This window comes from Mus caroli, chromosome 1 (genome assembly GCF_900094665.2).
Source record: "Mus caroli chromosome 1, CAROLI_EIJ_v1.1, whole genome shotgun sequence".
NCBI classification, from domain to species: Eukaryota; Metazoa; Chordata; class Mammalia; order Rodentia; family Muridae; genus Mus; species Mus caroli.
Window position 1 is genome coordinate 20695643 of NC_034570.1, and position 21488 is coordinate 20717130.

A 21488-nucleotide genomic window follows, 5' to 3' on the forward strand; every position below is an offset into this window, starting at 1 on the left:
CTCTCTCTCTCTCTCTCTCTCTCTCTCTCTCTCTCTCTCTCTCTCTCTTTATTTACTTTTGCTTCTGGATCAGTGCCTTGACTAAAGTTTAGCTTGCTATATAACCCATGCAGTGCCTTAACCAATGTTCAGCTTGCTCTATAACCCATGCAGCACCTTAACCAATGTTCAGTTTGCTCTATAACCCATGCCTGCCTCAAACTTGTGATCCTCTTGGCTCTACCTCCAAATTCTGAGATCATTTATAGTAATGAGTATACCATAGCATTTACAGATATTATTAGCTCTTCATCATCCTCATGATGAAAGTGCATATCAGGGTCATTAGCATGCTTTTACATTAATTTATCCTGTAGCTCTATTTGTTGCTTCATCATAGATTCGTTGTCCTATCCTCGAATTCTGCTCTTAATGCCATGTGTAATTAATTATAAGATAACTACAATCCCATTAGTGTAAAAACTGCTTTATAACTTGTAGAATTGAACCTATTTACCCTGTTTTTGTCTATTTAACAAATTGCAATAATATTTTGTTGGTTAAACAATACTCACTTATTCCTTGTTGGATTCTAAATTCTGCAAGTATTTACATCAAAATATGTGATGTATGTGTTCCTTTATGTTCTGAAACATAATTATTAATTTCAGAACATATATTATACATTCCTATATATAATTCCTCAAATCTGCACTCACATCTGAGCAATGTACAATCTCTTTCTATGAGTGACTTGGGTATTGCACTTCGCTGCACAGCTACTCCCAAGCCAGTTACTTCTCTCGCTATTTCTCCATTTTTAGGGACACTGGAACTAGCTCATGGTTGGGGAAAATCTGTTGAGGCTCCTGAGAATAGTAACTCCATCAGTCTAGTTCCTCTGGTGCCTGATACCATCAGGATGATCTGTATTAGGTCAGCTTAGGTCCTCTGCTCATTCAGACTAAAGCTGGTCAGCAGTGTCTGGGATTTTTCTGGATCGTCAAAAATGTAGCTCATGCCCCTTTTCTTATTATACATGGAAATATATCTGAAGAATCAGTATTAACCCATTCAAGAATATATTAATTCTAATTGATATTAGAGGAAAAAGAAAACAGCAAAACTCAACCCCCTAAGTTCAACTAATTAAGATTACACAGTGTAAATTAGAGTGATCAGACATAGGAAAGGGCTTTATTTCTTACAAACCTGACATTTTTCTTTTGAAATTTCTCCTTTCTAAAAGTACACACTAATTATCTCACTTCATGTCCTAAGGTTTTCAGTGGTTTCTTACCAAATACAGAATAAACCTCATAATCTTCACACTGCTCTTCTGAAATTTGATTTGGCTCAGTGGCCCTATTCTCTCTCTAGACACAATGATCTGTTTCTCAGTTTGCAAACATACATATGGTCAAGTTGATCTCTACACACAGGGGCTATTTGAGCAGTGAAGTACCCTAGAGCTCAGGAAGAGAGAAGTCATGCTTGCAACTCACCCAGCATTAATATTTAAGTAAAAATGCATCACAACATAGAAGATATACAATATTTTCTTAAAGGAACAAAATAGCATCATATCAAGGTGTGAGCTCAATATATCACATCTGACAATCATTTCTGATCTAAAATACTTAAAGTAATTTTTAAAAATTCAACAGCAAAACACAAAATCATTAAATTTTAAAAATGGGCAATAGATAAACCTAGATATTTCCTGAAAGAAGACTATGCCAACAGATCTATTTAAAAATTTCCATATCACTGGTCACTAGGAAAATGAAAATCAAAAGCACAGATAGAAACTGGTTTATCTCAGTAGGGCAAAGCTTTATCAAAAAGACAGACTATAGTACTAACCAGGGTATAGAGGAACAGGAACCCTTGCATACTGTCAGAGTGAAAATTAGCACAGACACTGTAGACACAGAACACAGAATCCTTAAACCTCAATAACAACAACCACAGTTGAACTACCTCATGTTTTAGCAACCCTACTAACATAAATACTACTGGACATTGTCCAAAGAGTAGAAATTTGCTTGTTGATGAGTCAGCTACAATCTCCTGTTTACGAGTATTCACAAGAGCTAAGAAGTAGAAACAACTTAGAGTTCAGCATCAGATAAATGGACGAGGAAAACACAGGATACACTGTCAGTGGAATGCACAGAGCCACTATAAGAATGGACTTCCGTCATTTACAACATGTATAAAAGTGGAGATCATGTTCACTGAAATGGGACAATCACAGAAGGATGAGTAACGTCCAGATCTCATTCGCATGATATTTATCTTGTTTTCATTGAAACTGAGAGTGAAAGGGTGGTTATCTGAACTTGATGAAAGAGGGTCTGTGGAGAGCTGGGGAAGGTTGATGAATGGACACTCAGAGTTATGCATCATATGTTCTGGTGCAATATGGCTCAGAAGGCTGTCTACAAGCAACAGTTGTATTGCATATCTCAAAAAGCTAGAAGAAAGGATTTTGATTATTTTTACAACAAAGAAGAGGATAAGTGTATGAGGAAATTTGTTTAACTGGATTTAAAAGTTACACAGTGTATACATGTATTGAAACATCCTTAGGGTACACCACAAATCTGTATCTTTTTTTTTGGTATAAAATGGTCCTTTAATTCAATTTTACTGGTGACTTTTACAAAAATAGGTGACAGAATGAAGTTTCCCATGTCTAGTCAGAGGAACACTAGAGACTGTAATTAAATTGCCGCAAGTCAAGAAACATCCCAGATCAGCAGAAATCAGACAAAGAAGAACTGATACTCCTCTTACAGAGCCTTTAGGGGTACACAACTCTACTAGCACCTTGATTTAAGACTTCTAGTCACCAGAACTGTCAAACAAGAAATATGTTTACCAAGTTTAGCCACCCAGTTTGTCATCCTCAGGAACCAGTACACCAGGGAACAATCATCTAGCTTTGGTGTATAAGTGAATGTCTTCAAAGAGAAACTGAAAAATTCAAGTCAACACCACTAGTGGTGGTATAAAATGAAAGGCTCTTCCCATGAGATAAGAACATGAAATCATTACCCTGGTAGTCCCTTAAAAGTACAAATTGAATCTAATCATAACGAAACATTTGATAAAGCAAATTTAGGGACATTGTATATGTGAATTGAAGAAAACCATAAAGTATGAGACTAGGAAAATACCAAGGATCTGGTATTACCTAAAACAGGCCAGAGAAATATAATAGCTAATAAGAGCCTGCGTTATATTCTTTAAAAATGGGAATATTGGGGCAGTTTTCCAAATCTTGAACAGCATGTGTCTGTGACTAACTGGCTTCAATATGTCATCGTAAGTCTTCTTTCTCCATTGATATTATTGTAGTTATTTAGAAAAACTGCATTGATATATGTTGAAAACATTAAAAATTTCTCCTATATATTGGAGAAATGAATGGCTTGCTCTCAGTGCTCAAAATAAATAAGATCTTCAGCCTCCTTCACCTCCTTCTTTAGTAGGCTTTGGGTGGTTTTTAAATAAAAGTTCAGGGGGAAGGAAAACAGACAGACAGACACATTCATGCATGTGCATACACACACAAACACACACACACACACACATACACACACACACTGAAGAATGAATGCAATTCAGTTACTAGAATGTATATCACAAAGCAAAAAATATTTATTTAATAGAAAGCAGATTTAAAAAATCAACTATATCAGTGACCAGGGATCCAACAATGACAAGGAATCTGCTGTTCTGCCAAAAGGTGGCTTCCTGTAGTCACTGTAAGTATAGTCATGAGATTGTTTTCATATAGAAGATGGACAAGTATAGATCTTGGCAGAAATGATGACAGTCTAGTATTTAATGTCTGGTGACTGTATCATCTTTGTTCCTTCTACATTCATCACTGTGTCTATTGGTGCCTATAGAAGTGAACAGCATTTTGGGGAAAGTTAAACTTTCATGTGTAACATGACTCCTAAATACACCAGTATTCAAATCTCTAAGCTAAGAATGAGATTACTTGATTACAAGGGTACATCCATGGTATGTAGTGAGGATTCTGTATTGGAGCATCACAGAGTATCTATTATATATTCAGGTATTCCACAAGGGTACATTCATGGTATGTAGTGAGGATTCTGTATTGGAGCATCACAGAGTATCTATTAGATATTCAGGTCTTCCTCAGATAGTATGCCTGTACCACAGTGCAGGTCTACCACAGTGTAAGCATTCTTCAAGGTACACATCTGCTGAGCTCTTGCCATCATCATTATCTCCCACATAAGACTCCTCTAAGAAGTGACCCTAACCTTTCTCCTATACATAGATTGCACAGCCAGGTTTCCTTATGTTAGGGGATGTATGAGAGGGTCTCATTCTCCCTTCTTAACATCATCATGTAGTGCCTCTTCCTGAAATGTAGTGGATTCAAATAATGATTCAGTGCACATTCCAAACACACATGTGCTCTAAAACAGTTGCTATCATAAGCACGGTTTCAGAAATCTTGTGTTATTTCTAACTGTGTAGTTCAATTCCTTAAGCAACAACAACACAACAAACCATCAAACCTGTTTTCAGAGAAAGCTCTCAACTTTCTCAGTTTTGTTATCTAGAAAATAAGTATAATAATATGTAACCTTTAGAATAAATAAATAAATACTATTTAAAAAGACGAAGAAAAGAAGAAAAGGCAACAACAAAGTTCTATGAAAAATCCAGAAACAGCCAAAGGGGATGTGTATGGTTGTTATCAGTACTTAATGCACAAATCAGAAAGTGGACTTGATTTTGAATGGTATTAAGATCCACCGAGAGCTTTGGTTCGTCAGAAGAGACAATTACCTGAGGAAGACACATGGTCTGTCTAGAAAATAATGGAACAGTATCTGGCTTTTGCATAAGCTGAAAGCTGAGAAGTGTCTGCTGTAGAAGAGAGAGGACTAGAAAATGATAGAGACATGCTAGATCTCTCGAAGTTCAATGTTTGGATTTTCTCAATGCTATACTTCTCGAGGTCAGGCTCCTCAACTCAGCAATACATAGAAATGGAAGTTCGAACATTTGTGGCATAGATAGATTGTAAGTGGTAAAGTGCTTCAGTTTTGATCAGGTTTTGAAAAGGATCTGTGTCTCAAAATGAATTACAACCCTCCCTCATTTATTCTGGATGAAACTGAGGATTTTAAATGGAATCCTGCTTGGCTTTACCCTGTCTCTATAGTGAAAGTGAGAGGAAACTGCTAGGGAAAAATTTTGGAATGAGAACTAAGACTTGGCAAACAGTTGAGGCAGAATAAAGGCCTGAGGGAGGAAGCAAAGTAAGTGGGAAGAGGAGACTGCAACCCCAGTGATAGAATAATTCCCTCATATATTCCCCCATTGAATATTCCCACGAGCAGGCCTTGCCTTGGTTGGAACTGACAAACACACAAATTCTCAAGGAAATCACCATCAAAGGGAATACAGAGCAGAGGAGGGATACCTTCTGACAAACACTGGGGAAACTGCTGAAACACAAAGCTGCATTGCACAAATGCTGCCTCACAAGACCTCTCAAGAGAAATGATTTTGCTGTTTCTCTCATTTTCTCCAGTGGAGAACACTACAGGATCATAAGGCTATACCTGAGAGATGTCTCATTAGATACTCAGAAATAATGACTTTGGAATTTCAGAGAACGCCATGGTTAAAACTAGAAATGGCTCCACTAAAGTGAAGCCTGAAGATTGTGTTGAATGTAATTGTATAGAATTTCAAAAAAGGATCCACTTTGCAAATGACCTGTGATCTCTCTCCACAGAACCAGTGCAAGATGATTCCATGGGATAGTTTGGCTGCTTAATCATTTTAAATTCAGCAGTGTTGGGAACTGGTTCTAATGCTTTGTCTTATTTCAGCTCCCAAAAGCCAAACTTTCAGACCTGAGGGTCCCTCCTGCCCCCTAGCTTCAATCCATAATAAAGAATTCCCTTGCAGTCAGTGACTGGGCAAGGAGATGGCATGGGAATTTTTAGATTGCTTGGGCACGGGACCAAGGGCTCTCCTTGGGAAGAGACATACAATCGCCAAAGACAGGGAAGCAGAAAGATGAAACTTAAAGGCCCGCTGACATTTACGAATCTGGGAAAGTGGCCCCATGGACAAATTTCCCTCTGGGTCTAGGGTAGAAAAGATGAAATATAGATTTTAAAGATGCTAACTCAGGAATACCAGAAGGGAGTGTTTGCTAGCTGTGGGAAGGTTTAGAAGTGCCCAACCATTGAACTAGCTAAGGCATATGAAAATTAGCTGATCTCTCTCTCTCTCTCTCTCTCTCTCTCTGTGTGTGTGTGTGTGTGTGTGTGTGTGTGTGTGTGTGTGTTTCATTTAGTAATTCACTGTTATATAGCAGGGCAAAACTTGGGGTAGTTTTTGTTTGTTTCTAAGAAGCATAGAATGTTGACATTTCAGCCAGCTTCTCAGTCCAGCCTGAGGTCTTTTTGTCGACCAGTATCAGACTCCTGCTCCATTTCACAGGAGTTTCTGCTCTTCTCAAAGCAGTTTGTTCTACCTGTGATTCTGCAGCTGAGCTGATTAGCATTTGTAGAACTAGGCTGAATGCATTGTGTTTCTCTGACTTAACTTTTCTTCCCCCATGAGGTTTGCATGGCTTCACTCCCTGCTCTTGTAAATAGTATTTAGCCTTTTCAAAATCATACCCACTTGTTCTTTCCTAAGCCTATATCATCTATTCCATGGCAGCAAAGGAAGGGCAGATTCTTGGCTTCAATAGAAATAAAGATGCTCGATGAAAGTGAGAATTGGGCATTTGATACGCTTTTGAGTGTACGTGCTAGCTTGTTTTTTGTGGCCGGAGGTGAAGTCCTGGTAAAGAAAACAGTTATTTTCACTTGAGCTCCTGTCTGGGGAATGGATGACCTGGAGCTGTCATGGGCTGATGTGATGGGCAATAGTTAGGGCACCTCTGCCGGCTTCTCTCTCTTTGAGATGATTAAGAGAATTGATAACATGTTGAACTAAATGTCAGCCAAAATCAATACCTCGGAGGTAAGAACAGGTTGAGGCCAGTGCATTGACTTCAGACAAATGCACAGGCCAAAGGAACAGAATCCCCACTTGGAAAAGCTAAACTGCTTCCTGGTGCAGCAGCAAAGACTTATTAAACCTGTTGTTGGAACTAGATGTCACCAAATATGACATCTAGTGGGAAGGTTACTGGGGTCAAGTGGACTTCCTGCCCTTCTGGGCTAAGAAGACAGCTTCCTGTTGCAATCTCAACTAAGCTGACAAGCTTTTGAAAAACACAGCATACCACAAACCTCCTACGAAGGCAAACACTTAAACTGAGAATGCACTAACCTGATCTTCACAATTTCATTGCTTTTAAAATAAGTCACTTCTTCTTGTCCTTTTTAATTCTTTGGATTTTTGAGATAAGTTCTCACTATGGAATCAAGGCCGGCCCAGATCTTAGTATGGAACCAAAGCTGGCCTTGAAGTTGTGGCGAACCTCTCACTCCAACCTTAGTAGTGCTGAGGTTGCACATGGGAATTCTAGTTTTGAGCTAAAATCATTTACATGTCATTATATGAAATGTGGTCTGAGGGGCAAGACACATCGCCTTTATATAACTTAAATGTTAGTTCCAATATTTCATTCCTGAGCTCAGAAGTTAAAGTGCTAAGTCTGATCATCAGAGTTCCATCCTTGGGACCCACATGGTGGAAGGAAAGAATTGACTCTAGAAATTTGTCCCCTGGATGCCACATCTACACCATGGCATCCCCTTCACATATATAGCTTGCACACATACCTCATATGCACATAGGTAAATCAACGAATTGATCTATAAACAAATATGTGGTATTATTCTTAGATGAGACTTAAGTGAAAATTTTGAGGTTAAATGGTTGAAATATTAAAACTCATATTGATTTTATAAATATAAACATTAATTATGTAGATATAAAATGTATCATTTAGATAACTGCAATAGCTTCCTCCCTAACAGGCATTAGCTGCATTATCAATTTTACATGCTAGATCCATCTACTCACCCAGGTGCTTAAAATATATGTAGCAACATTTTTCAGATTATTGTTCTCAGCCTCATACTAGCATCTTGGCCACCCTATCCAAGCCTCTCCACTCTACTGAAAGTGAGTTAGCGCCCAGGGTTCACTTCTTTTAAACTGAATGGAGCAGATATATTTTGAGGTGTCACCCTCAAAAGCAGGTACAAAATGTCTGTGGATTTCTACCTTGGGGCCACACGTTTGATTACTTGATTACTCTGAAAGAAGCCAACTGCTATACTGTGGGTTGCTCTATGGAAGTATCCAGTAAGAGCCTTACAGTCATCTTTAGTGCCTAATAATCAATGAGCTGAAGCTAATAGTTATAGAGAAACCCAGTCCTGTCAGTAACCCTGAGTGACCATGGGATAGATGTGCCTCCTCCCAAACTTCTGAGACCAAAGCCCAAACTGACATCATGATTGGGACATGTTCTAGAACTCTTGAGTCACAACAACTGTGAGATCATAAACATTTGCTTTCCTAAGTCATTATGTTTGGGGATAAATATTAAACTGCTATGAATAGAAATTTGTATTCATCTTGAAATCTTTAATGTACAAATTCTGAAGACCTCTTACTTACTAAATCAGAACCTCTCAGAGTTGGGATCAGTAATTAGTGTTTTAACCAGTCTCCTGGACAATCCTGGTAGATCTCAGGTTTAAGAACTATTCATGTACAGGATGAAATCGAAAATCTGTAGGCCCTCCCCATGACAATGTCAAAAACCGTTTGATAGCAATAGGTAAGATAAATAGAGGTGGAAGGAGACTGGAGGAGAGCAGGAAGGTAGCAGGAGTAGCGAAATGAAGGGAGAGCACTGAGAGGGCGTGATGAGTGAATGTGGTCCGAGTATTATAAATAATAAATGTTATTCATTGTATTATATCATAAATAAAAATAAAACATAACATTTGGATCCAAACAAAAACAAAATTAGAAATTAAGGCAAATGCAGGGTTAGTTTCTCCCAATACCACCCAGCCAAGGCAAACAAAAACCTGTGCTTAATCCTGTGTAGGTCTTCCTGAGGAGTTTTATAGCATAATTAGTTTATTAAGCTCTCTCTGTAGTCGAGAATAGTCTAGCCACTGAGCACCTTATTAGCTCCCCGAATTGCACTAATTATGGATACTTCATTTATTAAATGAAATTAATGAGAGATGCTACACTCTACATATCAAGTTTTATCATAACCACTTTGTAGTTAGTATGATAATTTCCTAACCAACACTTACAAGATTTTTGCTATAATTATCTTTACTTACAACCCAAGGACATAAGCTTCAAAGAGATGAAGTGTTTGCCTGAAGCATATCACCACTACCTGGTGAGGTTATGCTTGGCATGAGTCTCACCTTGAACTAAACAACTACATTGTCCCCAGAACATAGTTCCTTAAATTGCTTCTGGCCCTTGAAGTCTGAAGACATCTTCCACACAGCTAGGTTCAAACATAATGCCATTGTGCTGCAGTACATATACGCTCATCCTTCATTTAAGAAATATCCTTTATATATCCCTGGAAAAGTTCCAGATCATGCCAATTTAGCACTAGAAGAGTAAACAAAGAAGAGACAAATCAAATCAATCAATCAGTCAATCAATCAATCACTGCAATGAACTTTATGTTCTATGGCTCTGAGAAAGCTCCGTGCATAGCTTGATGTGTTGCCAATATGGTCATGCTGTTAACTTATTGCCACCCCAATGAGAAGCAAAAACTTTCAAAAGAATTAGGTCATGAGAGCTCTCACTCATGAATGGATTAATGTCATTATCTTGAAAGTGGTTTCCTTAACGTGAAAATGGATTTGATTCTTGAATGCTTGTATGAGTTTGGGCCCTTTTCTCTCCTGTGCATGCTCTCTTGGTTTTTCTCTTCCATCAGGAGAGGATTGAAAAGAAGGTCCTGGACAGCATTCTTTTATACCTTTCTCTTACATCTTGAACTTTCCATCTAACAAATACCTGTTCATCATAATCAATCAGTAGTCTCAGGGTCTCAGAGTAGCACAACAGAGTAGTCATCTAATAGACAATAAGAAACATAACATACATAAATAACATAACATAAATGAGGGGCTGGAGAGATGGCTGAGCGGTTAAGAGCACTGACTGTTCTCCCGAAGGTCCTGAGTTCAAATCCCAGCAACCACATGATGGCTGATAGCCATCCATAATGAGATCTGATGCCCTCCTTTGGTATGTCTGAAGACAGCTACAGTGTATTTACATATAATAATAAATAAAATAATGAAGAAATCTTAAAAAAAAGAAACATCAATGATTATTCTAGAGGAAAAGAAAATAGCATTTGAAATGGTGGAAGATTGAAGAGAAACTGATACTGATAAATGGAGGTTCTAATATTAAGCAGTAAAAGATAAGATTTGCATAAAGGCAAGTTGTAGCATGGATAGAGTGTTGTTAGTAGATATTTACAAAGCAAGTGTAAATTCCTGCTGGGAGGGTACTTACAAAGTTCATAGAACAGCAAAATGGGTCTGTGTGGTTTGAATAGAGCCTGGTAAGGGCCATGAGTAAGAGAAAAAGAAAGGGCAAGGGATGTTCTGATAGTTCTTCTGAACCATTAGAAGGGATGAAGAATTTCTGTGTTTGGAATGGGAATCGTGGAAGGTTGGGGAACATGATTTAATTTCAAGCTCAATCGATCATTTTGATTGATACCCTGGAAATTCAATGTATGGAAACAGCAGAGGCAATAAATTCAATTAGAATACTGACAATCCTATTTCAATACACAGTTAGCCATGGAATCCTGGGCTACAATGATGGCATAGAAGTGACAATAGATGACTAAATTCTGGGAACATTATGGGTAGAGCTGGTAGTAGCAACAGAAAAACATGATTTGGGATATAATAGGAAACAGAAGCCATTGTCTGAGGCCAGAGATAGGGAAGAATGTACAAACCATAAGCTTTCCTTATGGAACAAATCAGCAATTTGGGTAGCAAATGCTCAGTTTTTAAGGTATTGTATATCTCAGAAGGGATGTCCAAGTGGAAAATCATATGCACAAACATTCTAAGGAGCAACTGATGCAAGGAAAATAAACTGTAGAAAGCATAATATTTAAGAGTGTGAGGCTCTGAAATCTTTAAGGGGATTATTATTATTGGGATTACACTGAGGAGCTATGAATAAAAGTCTTTTCTCATTCAATTCCTTTTCTTAATCACTTAGTAAATGTCTACTGAATTCCTGACAAACAACCAGTCCTGGATTGTCTGTGTGGTCATTTCTCTCTCCCATCAGAAATGTGAAGTAGTATGCATTTGCGTTTCGTTTTATATTTTATAAAATATAACATATAACATAAAACAGAGTTTTGGAGCATGTTGTTTGGACAAACTATTACAACTAATACTTGCATAAGAAAATGAGATAGGCAAGTCAATTATAGTCCCGAGTTGAGCAGGATAAGCACAGTTACAATAGAGATAGATTGGAAGGGAAGGTCACCCACTTTTCTTTGGAATTCTTAAATCTTAGTTAATCATGAAAGACTTGTTTGGAAGCGTAAATTGAAAATAAGCTAGGAAATGTCTGGAAAGAATTTTGTGACATTGAGATGGAGTGCATGAGAGTTAGCTGAGACCTGGTTACTTGTGAGTTCTACATTGTATTCTAGCTAGGAATTCAAAGGACCCACATTAGATGAGAGTCATACTCTCTCAGTGCTCAGTCCCAGGGGAATAACACTAGAAGACAGAGAGGAGGGTGGTGAACCATGGAGAAATAAAAGAGGATGAGCAATGCCATAAGAAAAGTATAGAATTAGAAGTTCAATTCAGCCTTATTCAGAACTTCAAAAAGGTTGAAAAATTGTCATAATCAAATGATATTATAGTATGCATTACTGAATTTTTCACGTTGGAGCTGCAAGAAGACAAGCTTACTCCGGAAAGTGCTCTTAGGTTCACTTTGAAGTATATGAGAAGGAGATGCGTAGACGTAAATGAAAAGAAACTTTCTCGTGGAGAAAGTTTCCACGCTACTGAAAGGCTTAAGATGGAGGAAAATCCTCCCCTCAAACATCCTCATGAGTAGCTGTAATAAAGAAAGTTTATCAATAATGTAAATTCAAAATAACTTTCCTTTTTCTTTTTCTGTTTTTTATGAGGCTGTATTTAACTCCAGTGAGGCATAATTCTTAGCAGACTGTCTTTCAATTAGAGCAATCCATCTAGTCACATCGATTCTACTACTCCTCAAGTCTCATCTTGAATTGCCTTTATTTTTATTAGTGGGGAGTGAGAAAATTAATACTTAATGTAATATGTGTTGTCTCAGTCTCACTTTATTCATGGTTGGTTCTATGGAGATGCGTCTAGCTATAAGAGATGAGGGAAGGAAGATGCAATTATCCAAAGTTTTTGAATATACAGCTCAGTAGGCATTAATCAAGTTCATTTGGTGGCCAAGGAACTTCAACAGTTGTTGCATAGGTATTGGGAAGGAAACTAATCAATTAAAAAAAAATCCCTAATTCTGAGTTATATACAATATGGTAGGGAAGAGTCGCAGAAGCAAACACTGCTAGAACTTGTATCTCTTTTAAGTAGGAGTTCTGCACTACAAAGATCTAATTGAGAGTTTGCCTGATTGGGGAGATTATTTTAGTCAGGATTATTCTACCGAAATGGAGAAAAACATTGTTCCAGAGGCACATAGAGCATTTACTTTAAAATTCACTTTTAGGAGTCTTCCTGATGTTGGAGATTGCAAGCCATCCCTGGGCAATTTAGCAATTCAAAGGATGAGGAGTCTAACACATAGATTTGTCTTTACTTCATCACAGTTGACTGCCATCCAACCACCAATGCCTCATAGACACATGCCCAAACTCAGGAAATAATAGCACAGATACTTCCTTTCCTTTCAGATCAGACAACTAATTTATCCAAATTTATCTTTTCCTTGGGCCACACAGACATGTTCCTCTATGCTCCTGGGTGTGGTGGGTGGGGGGGAGGGGGTTGGTGTTAGCTGTGAGCTCTGTATTTTTCAAAAGGAAATTAAATCATTTTGGATAGGGAACTAACACTGGTGTTTCCAGGAACATCAAGCTATTTCTTGGAATGCTATGTGTAACTCAGGCTTCCTGATACTCTAAGTGCTTTCTCAAGTGTTCCTAGTACAAAAACTCCCCGTCCATCTATTTTATTCAGGTCTTCTGAGCAGGATAAGCATGACATTTCCTATAATTATGTACTAGTATCTGACTCTTTTATAACTTTAGTATGTTACAGAGCTGAGCAGGAGCAATTCTTGGTGTATTGTGAATATTTATTTGCTCATGGAATCTTGATACCAACACAGCCATTTTATTATCAAGACTGCTTTCAGACAAGAGACTGAGAGTTAACAAGGACCAACAATTTGAGCACAGCCTCACCACTGGAGAAGTGAAAAGGGATTGAAAATAGCTCATTCACATGTAGAGTAGATGCTTAGCCCTTCCTGCTGGGTCTCCTTTCTGTCTCAGAAAGAAGTCAGGTGTCTTGTCTGAACTGCAATGCTAAGCCTCCAGGAAAGCTGGTCCTCTAAGAGAGTTAATAGGTTGGTAATGTCATAGCTTGATTCAGTCCCCCTAACCCTCTTCCCTGAGCTTTAGTTTAGTTAAGTGGCTTTGAACTTTTGAGCCTCCTGTCTCCACTTCCCAAGTGATATAACTGCAGTTATATCTGCTACACCTAGTTTGTGCAATGCTGGAAATAGAACCCTAGATTTGTGGCACATGCTAAGCAAGCACTCTGCCTACTAAACTACATCCCCAGCCCCCTTGGTAGTTATTATGATGACATTGCAACCCCGTCTTCAAACAGTAATTGGTGAGACCATTTAAAAAAATTAAACCAATACGGCATCCAGCTTCATTAACGAAAAAGCCCCATGTTCCTTCCCAGTGTATTTGAAAACCATCCAAATATCCTACCATGGCCAAAAAATTCTGCATGACTTGACCCCTGACTAACTATTTGCTCACCTAACATGTCCAGTCTCAGCTTCTTTGTATTCTGTGATGGATGAAGACAGTTCCAACCTGGAGCCACTATTCTGCGGGACGCATAGTCATACACATTGCTGTTTCTTTCTTTACAGCTCTCTGTTTCTTCACTCTGACTTCACACTGAATGTCCCTTACAGTGGCCTTCCCTGACTACGGTGCCTAACATCTGGCCTTCTGAGCATAGCTGCTATTATAATAAAATCATTTCTCACCATACTCTTCTACTTTGTTTTTATTTCCTGAAATTATCTTGTTAATTTGAAGTGAAGAACTATGCCCATGTATTATCACTATGTAGATTACACAAAGAGTAGTAATCTATCTTGAAGCAGATCTTCTCATTACTATAAACGACAATTATAATATTTTGAAGAGAAAATAAGACTAAACTATTATTGTTATTATTATTATTGCTGTTGTAGTTCTATTCAGGACTTAAAGCACTACGCAGAGATTACTATCACTGAGCTACATCCTCAGCCCATCAACCAACTATTTTCAAATTAAGTGAATAAGCATATATAAAACAAAGTTACTGTTATAATTATAATTTGTTTCATGTTTATTTTATGACTTTCATTAAACTACAAGAAACAGAAGAGCATATATAGAAACTACTTTAGTAACAGGGGCCAATTTTCTTTAGATGCTATTGAAATAATACTATTAAAATAATTACCATTACATTTCTCTTAGTGGAAGTTTCCAAAGGAAAAACAAAATAAGACAAAACAGAACAGAACAACAACAAAATCCTCAGCCAGATTCCCTCATTATATGGAACTGTTACTGTCTTCTTCTAAATGTAGCTGAAATGGATGTGTTTGTAGAAGCAGATTGGCCTATGAATGAGCATCCCAGAATTTCTGTGCCTGGCATCTCTGTTGGCTTCAGTGTTGGAAGAGAGTGTGGGATAATGGATTGGAATTGATGGAGAGGAGGGAGTGTGCTGCTCTGAGAATTATTCAGTGGATCCCTGCCTCTAATAATCCTTTGAAACTACTGTTGGCTTGAATTTGTTAGTGTATACAAATTGTAATATATCTTGATAAACAACAAGAGGTATTTGCTGAGGCATCTGGAGGCATAACACTCTGAATTCTCTTTCTTTGTTTTTCCTGGAAGCAAAAAAATATTGTGGGTTATTATTTGCAATTTGGAAGATGAAAACAAACAAAACCTGCCCAGCGGCATATAGCAGCATGTAGAGAGTTGTCTTGTCTTACAGTTAATGTAGGCACTGTCCTGGAAGACGTGCCTAACAAGCCAGTATTATCGAGGTGTCAGACACTCAGTTTACTCTTTCCTCTCTTCTTATTATATAGATTGGACATCTCCTTCCATAGGAGGCGATTTTTCATATTAGGTTATTAGCTGTGTGAAAATTAGCTCTCAAATCTAACTTAATAAGTCAGATCTTGAATTTTAGAATACTTGAAAAGCCTGTTAAGCATTTCATAGCTACTTCAATAATCAGATGTGGGCAAAATGTGTTTTCAATATTCTGTGTTCAGTTTATCACTTTTAAAGTGTCAAAGCTCCTGCAATATAAAAACTTTTAAGCTAACCATCCTCTACTTACAAGACTCTGCTATCTCAGAAAAATAGCAAAGAGTGTGGTAAACAATTTGAAAGCCAATACCTGCTTGGGCAGATGGATGAGATATTATTGTACAGATTGGGTATATGTGTCATTTAGTTTAACATATGATAAGTATCTATTGTGAGTTAGGCACCGTGCTTGGCATAGAAAATCAATTGGGCACGCATTTGACTTTCTGTTCTATGCACTGCAGGGAACTGCCAACAATACAATTCCCATTACCATGTGTTTTGGAACTATAAGTTAAGCAGAGTTGTGACCAGAATCAGTCCAAGAGAAAAGCTGATGTGTATGGAGGATGCTGTTCATGGTGTTGGGACCTGGATAGATAAAGATGTGAGTCAGCAAGATAACAGGAGAACCACAAGTGGTTACAGGGATGGCAAGATAGACATGTGAAGGGGAAGAGCTGGGAAGAGCGATAGATAGGGTTTATCCTCGAGGGTCTCTTAAATCATGCTAAAGGACCCATGGAGTACTTAATCTAATGAATTCATAAAGAACCATTGAAAGATAAAAATCTTTTGGTAAGAAAATAGAAGACAGAAATGAGAGCTTAATACCATGGGTTAAATCATGTTATCTACTCTAATTATTATCAGTGCAAGTTTCTCTACTCTAATTATTATCAGTGCAAGTTTCTCATTATCAACATAAGGAATTCAAGTCACCTTTAAGTGTTGATATTGCATTATAATAGAGACAATGAACATTTACAAGCTTTAGTCAAAAGAGGTGTGTAAATATCTGCCATGACTCTAATCTTTCAGTTGAGGTCGGGAGAGAATTTTGATGTTTGATTCCAGTAATGAGGTTCGTTATTACAGCCTCATGGTTAATTTGGCGTAACTCAAATTATGCAAACCCCCTTTTATTATTTGGTACCATCAATTGTAAATATTTTGTTATTCTTTCCATATTGCAATATTGACCTTTTGGGGAGGGGTCAGAGAAGGCAGTTCTGAGATAAGTCAAATGGCATTTATCTTATTCATCCTATTCAAAATTCCTCATGTTCATGTACGTCCATGACATTAAACTCAATGAACTCCTCTTTAGAATAAGCCCCTGTTAACATACTATGATTGAACAACTTCCATTTTCTTTGAAAGACAACAACATTTTTAGGGTCAAGATATTAACCCCTTGTTATAATCCAGTTACTTTTACAATTTTACTCATTGTTCTATGCCTCTAAATTTTCTCACTAACTTCCCTTTGGTTGTGTTGTTAGACCAGAGTTACTAGCTTGAGAAAAGACTGTACAGTGGTGGAATTTTCTGGATATTAAAGGCATATATTTGGAAGCTGGTGTCCTTAAAGAAAACTGCAGTTTGCTGTTTGCATCATTGTTAGCTTCTAAACTCCCACAGTTTGCTGTCTTTATAAATATATCCCGCCTTTGACAAAGATTTGAGAATTGAAACTCTGTCTGTCTTTCTACAGTTTCCTCTATATTTTATTTTTAGGTTGTGTGTGTGTGTGTGTGTGTATGTGTGTGTGTATTGTGGACATAAGTTTAGTGCCTGTGGAGGCCTGAAGAAGGTGTCTGATCTCTGGGAGTTGGAGTGACTGGTGGTTGTGAGCCTCCTTCATGGGTAATGGGAATGACACTGGAGTCCTCTGCAGGAGCAATGAGAACACTTAACTGCTCAGCCAGGTCTCCACTCTTGAGTTTTCTGTATTTTAAACTGAGTAATTAGAATGTCGGAGGACCCTTCATGCAGAACCCACTTATAATGTTCTTGTTATTGATTATGACTCCAAAAAATGTTTAAGAGTTTTGTTATCTTTTCTTAACACTATGGTGTGCTTAATACAAAACAAGTGAGATGTTAAGTCAAGCTTCCCCTTGCAATTTCAGGCTTTTCAGTTAACCATAGAGATACAAAGGTTTTTTTTTTTTTTTTTCATTGTTGTTAAGATGAGTCATATCTGTATGTGATACTATTTTTCAATTTAGTATCAAATTCTCATACCTTGCTATAAAATGGGTCATTCATATGTTTAATACTTCTATAATATAGCAGTGAAATATGTAAAAGACCACACTTCCCCTACCTATTATGCTAGCTTTTAGATATTCAGCCTAATACTGTAGGTAACATCATAATAATATTAAAGCCCAGTATGGTGCAATCCTGTAATCTCAGCACAAAGACAGCTGCACAAGAGGACATCATCAGCTTTGTCACTGGTATTGGTGATACCATGAGTTCCAGGTCAGCCTGGATACAGAGCATGACACTATATCAAAAGGCCTCTTCCTCTTCGAAAAAAACAAAACAAAACAAAACAAAACAAAACAAAAAAACAAAAACCAAAAATCCCATTCAAATGCCACATACACCACCACATCTTTCCATCTCTCATCTCTCTGTGTCTGTCTGTCTGTCTGTCTCTCTCTTACTCATACACAGACAACATGTGTAATATACATCGCTGTGAATCATTAGTTTCAAATCAAATCCACAACCTTCAGGCACTAAACATGTTGCTGGATTTCAAAATCGTGTACCCAACACAACTGCCCTGCCCCCATGGCTGACTTGGGGTGCATAGAGTTCCATATTTGTATCCTGCAATGAGGGGCAAGTCAGGGATAGCACCTGTGATAAACCACCTGCTCTCCTAATTACAGAATTGCAGATTAGATATTCTACAAAGCAACTCACTTTCCACATTTCAGATTAAAGGCACAGATTTACATAATAGAACATTTATCCCACTAATGGTTTCTAATAAATTCAAACTTGATTTGCATTAAGGAGAGTTCCATTTGGGACATGCATTTAAACACCATCTTTTCAAGATTTCTCATTGGATGCTGTGGTGCTACAAGAAGCAATGGCTCCACAAGAGCAATCTGCTTTGAGGGAATCATTATAGAATAATTCATGAATTTCAGAAACATACAATCAGATTTCAAGCTTGCAATAAATAAGATTATCCTATCCTCATCAGAAAAGAATTTTGTTTAAAAAGCAAAAATAAAATGCACTAGTAAGCTTTTGTTGAGCATTTTGGAATGATATAATCAAAATAACCATACTGTTTATAGTATTAAAAATACATGAAGAAGAGACTCTTAGAAAGGAGGGTTAAGAAATACCAATTTCATGTATCAAAGAACAATTGATGAGCACTGACTTTGTGATAAGCACTGTTTTAGATGAAACAGTGAAGAGGAAAATAAGGAGTCTTGAAGGTCATATTTAAGGATATAGCTTTTGTGTGTATGTAGGCTGGGAACATGTATGTGTGTGTGTGCAAGTGTGTGTGTGTGTGTGTGTGCAAGTGTGTGTGTGTGTGTACATACACACAGAAACATACATATACATCTTTCAAAGTACAAAAAGGAAATTAGTAAGTAGGATATGAATAAGAAATATATGTGTGTATGTGTATGATATTTCATAAGGGTTGGTTGGAGAAATCCGAGTAAACAGCTAACAAAATCTGAAGCCACAGGTATTTCTCAAACTTTCTAGCAAGAGCAAAGGCTGGTACATGAGGAAATGTTAAGAAGCAGGAATAACTTAGAGAGGCAGAGCAACAGGAAGCTAAGCAGAGAGAGATGCCTGAGCAATAGCCAAATCCACATCCTCCATCTAGGGTCAAGGAAATCAATGTTGGGATTTGTGCATGAGCAACTAGCAAGAAGCAGGTTGGGCTCACAGCTACATCCTAACTCCATTTTACACACTGACTTAAAGGTCCATAAACTCACCCCAGGCAACCGTAGCTTCAAGGAGACATGATATCAGTGATGATGGGTTCAGCATCAATGATTCTAAGATGACCAATCATTAATAAACTATTAGAAGAAATTAAATCTTCCAACATCATACTTTGATCTTGACTTCGGCAGGAATTCCATTTATTGAATGTCATTAATCAGAACATGTTCCACAAGAAAGATTTCAAGCGATTAAATTGATCTGTCTTTACATTTTTTTCTTTGTGGGTTAATTTAGAATGGCCTCAAAAATTGGCCATGGTCTATGATGGCCCTCAGTGATTTGCATAATCCAAGGACATCTGTCTTTTTTCTACTGCTTTGTTTGCTAGAGGCAAGGCTTCATGGAAATGACATCTATGGTCTATAGTTTATTTGGTTTAGGCTTGAGGGTAATTAAGTGAGAGTCGGAGTCCCTATGTGGGCTTGGACCTTGGATTCAATGCAGCTTCAGAAGACATTCCAAGGCCTGACCAAATGCTTCCAACAAACAAACAAACAAACAAACAAACAAACAAACAAACACAAATCAACTAAACAACAACAACAACAACAACAAAAAACCAAACGTGAAAACAACCCCCCTCCTCTTAAAAAAAACGAAGGATAAAAAGAAGGATTAAAAGAAGGATAGAGCCCCCACAGCAAAATTACTGACTGTACACAGGGCATTTTACAGTAATGGTGATTTAGTGGTATCAGCCTAACATTACCAAGCAAGACAGTGAATAGTCTTCAGTTGAGTATGGCTGTGTCAATCATGACAGCCAAATCAAATGAGCAGCAATTTTCTGGATGTGTCTCTCTAGGACTATCGAAAGGTGAATTCTCAGAGGGTACCTTTATGCAGGTATGCACACATCCTAATACAGGACATGATCAAATAAGAGTGCATTTTTGGGGAGGGAAAGGAGAAAAAAAGTGCATTTTCTGTTTTCTCCCCCTATACCCTTAACAAATGCAGAATGTAGCTACAATTCTTATGAATTGACCTATTTATATGCTTGGGTCTGAAATTCAGCAAACAATCTTAAGGCTACTGTTTGCCAATTAGTATGTTGTTACTTTGTTTCAATTCTTGCCCCGTTCTCCAGGCTGTTATGCTTACCTCTGAGATGCCAAGATGCTGAATGGACAAGTTTTAAAGGAGAGCTTGCTGTAAAGTGGCAGATGTGATGAATCACTGAGTTCCCTTTACAGGGGGCAGCTTGTGATGCAAGCAAGAAAAGTGATTCCTCCAGTCTGCACCACACTGCTAAGCAGTTGGGTGACCTTGAAGTAGAGACACCTCATTTCTATGTATTTCTGTATAGCTGATAATATAACCAATATAGCTGGATAGAAGATGACCTCAAAACTGAGTTCCAAATTCATCTCCTACTTCCTCCTTGATACACTTTTTTTGTTTGTTTTTGTTTTTGTTTTTGTTTTGCAATTCATGTAACTTAAATACCTATCTCCTAACTTGTAAAACAAAGGGTGACAACCCATAAGATATTTTCTAAAAGGGTTAATTTAGTAACAAAGTACTTAGAAAGGTGAATGTCATTTACAGGCCGAATAGAAACCTGTTAGCATCTTTTTCCCCCTTATTTCTACATATTATAATACATACATTATTTCATTAGCAATATAATAGTAGAGCAAATTTTTCACTTTAAAATGAAGATCCGTCAGGAAGATAAATGGTTCTAACAATGAGGATAGACACATAATAACACAGTTCCTTCAGGAAGTATGCTTAAAATACTGTCATTAGCAATCATTTTGTTTCTATTGACAGAGTTAACAGTTCTTCCCAGCTGGTTTCACGCTGGTTCCATGCATGCATACACCCCAGGAGTGCCTGGAGATACTTTCCCTGTGGGAGTAGCCCCAGGGTGGATGAGTGTTGATGGTGGAGAGTGATAAAGGTCGGCAGGCCCTGCCTTAGGGAATCTCTGCACCACCATGTGCAATCAAATGTCCCTCCACCCCCACCCCCTACACGCTATGAGGCAGAGGTAGTCATGAGAAATTCTGACCATCTTCAAGATTACCAAGCA

The 21488-nt window shown here is 37.7% G+C and overlaps 1 protein-coding gene across 4 annotated transcripts in view; it reads right to left on the reverse strand.

Moving 5' to 3' along the window:
• The window catches only part of Adgrb3 (adhesion G protein-coupled receptor B3), a 724234-nt gene that overhangs the window by 214783 nt on the left and 487963 nt on the right, over positions 1 to 21488 (reverse strand). The window lies entirely within an intron of this gene.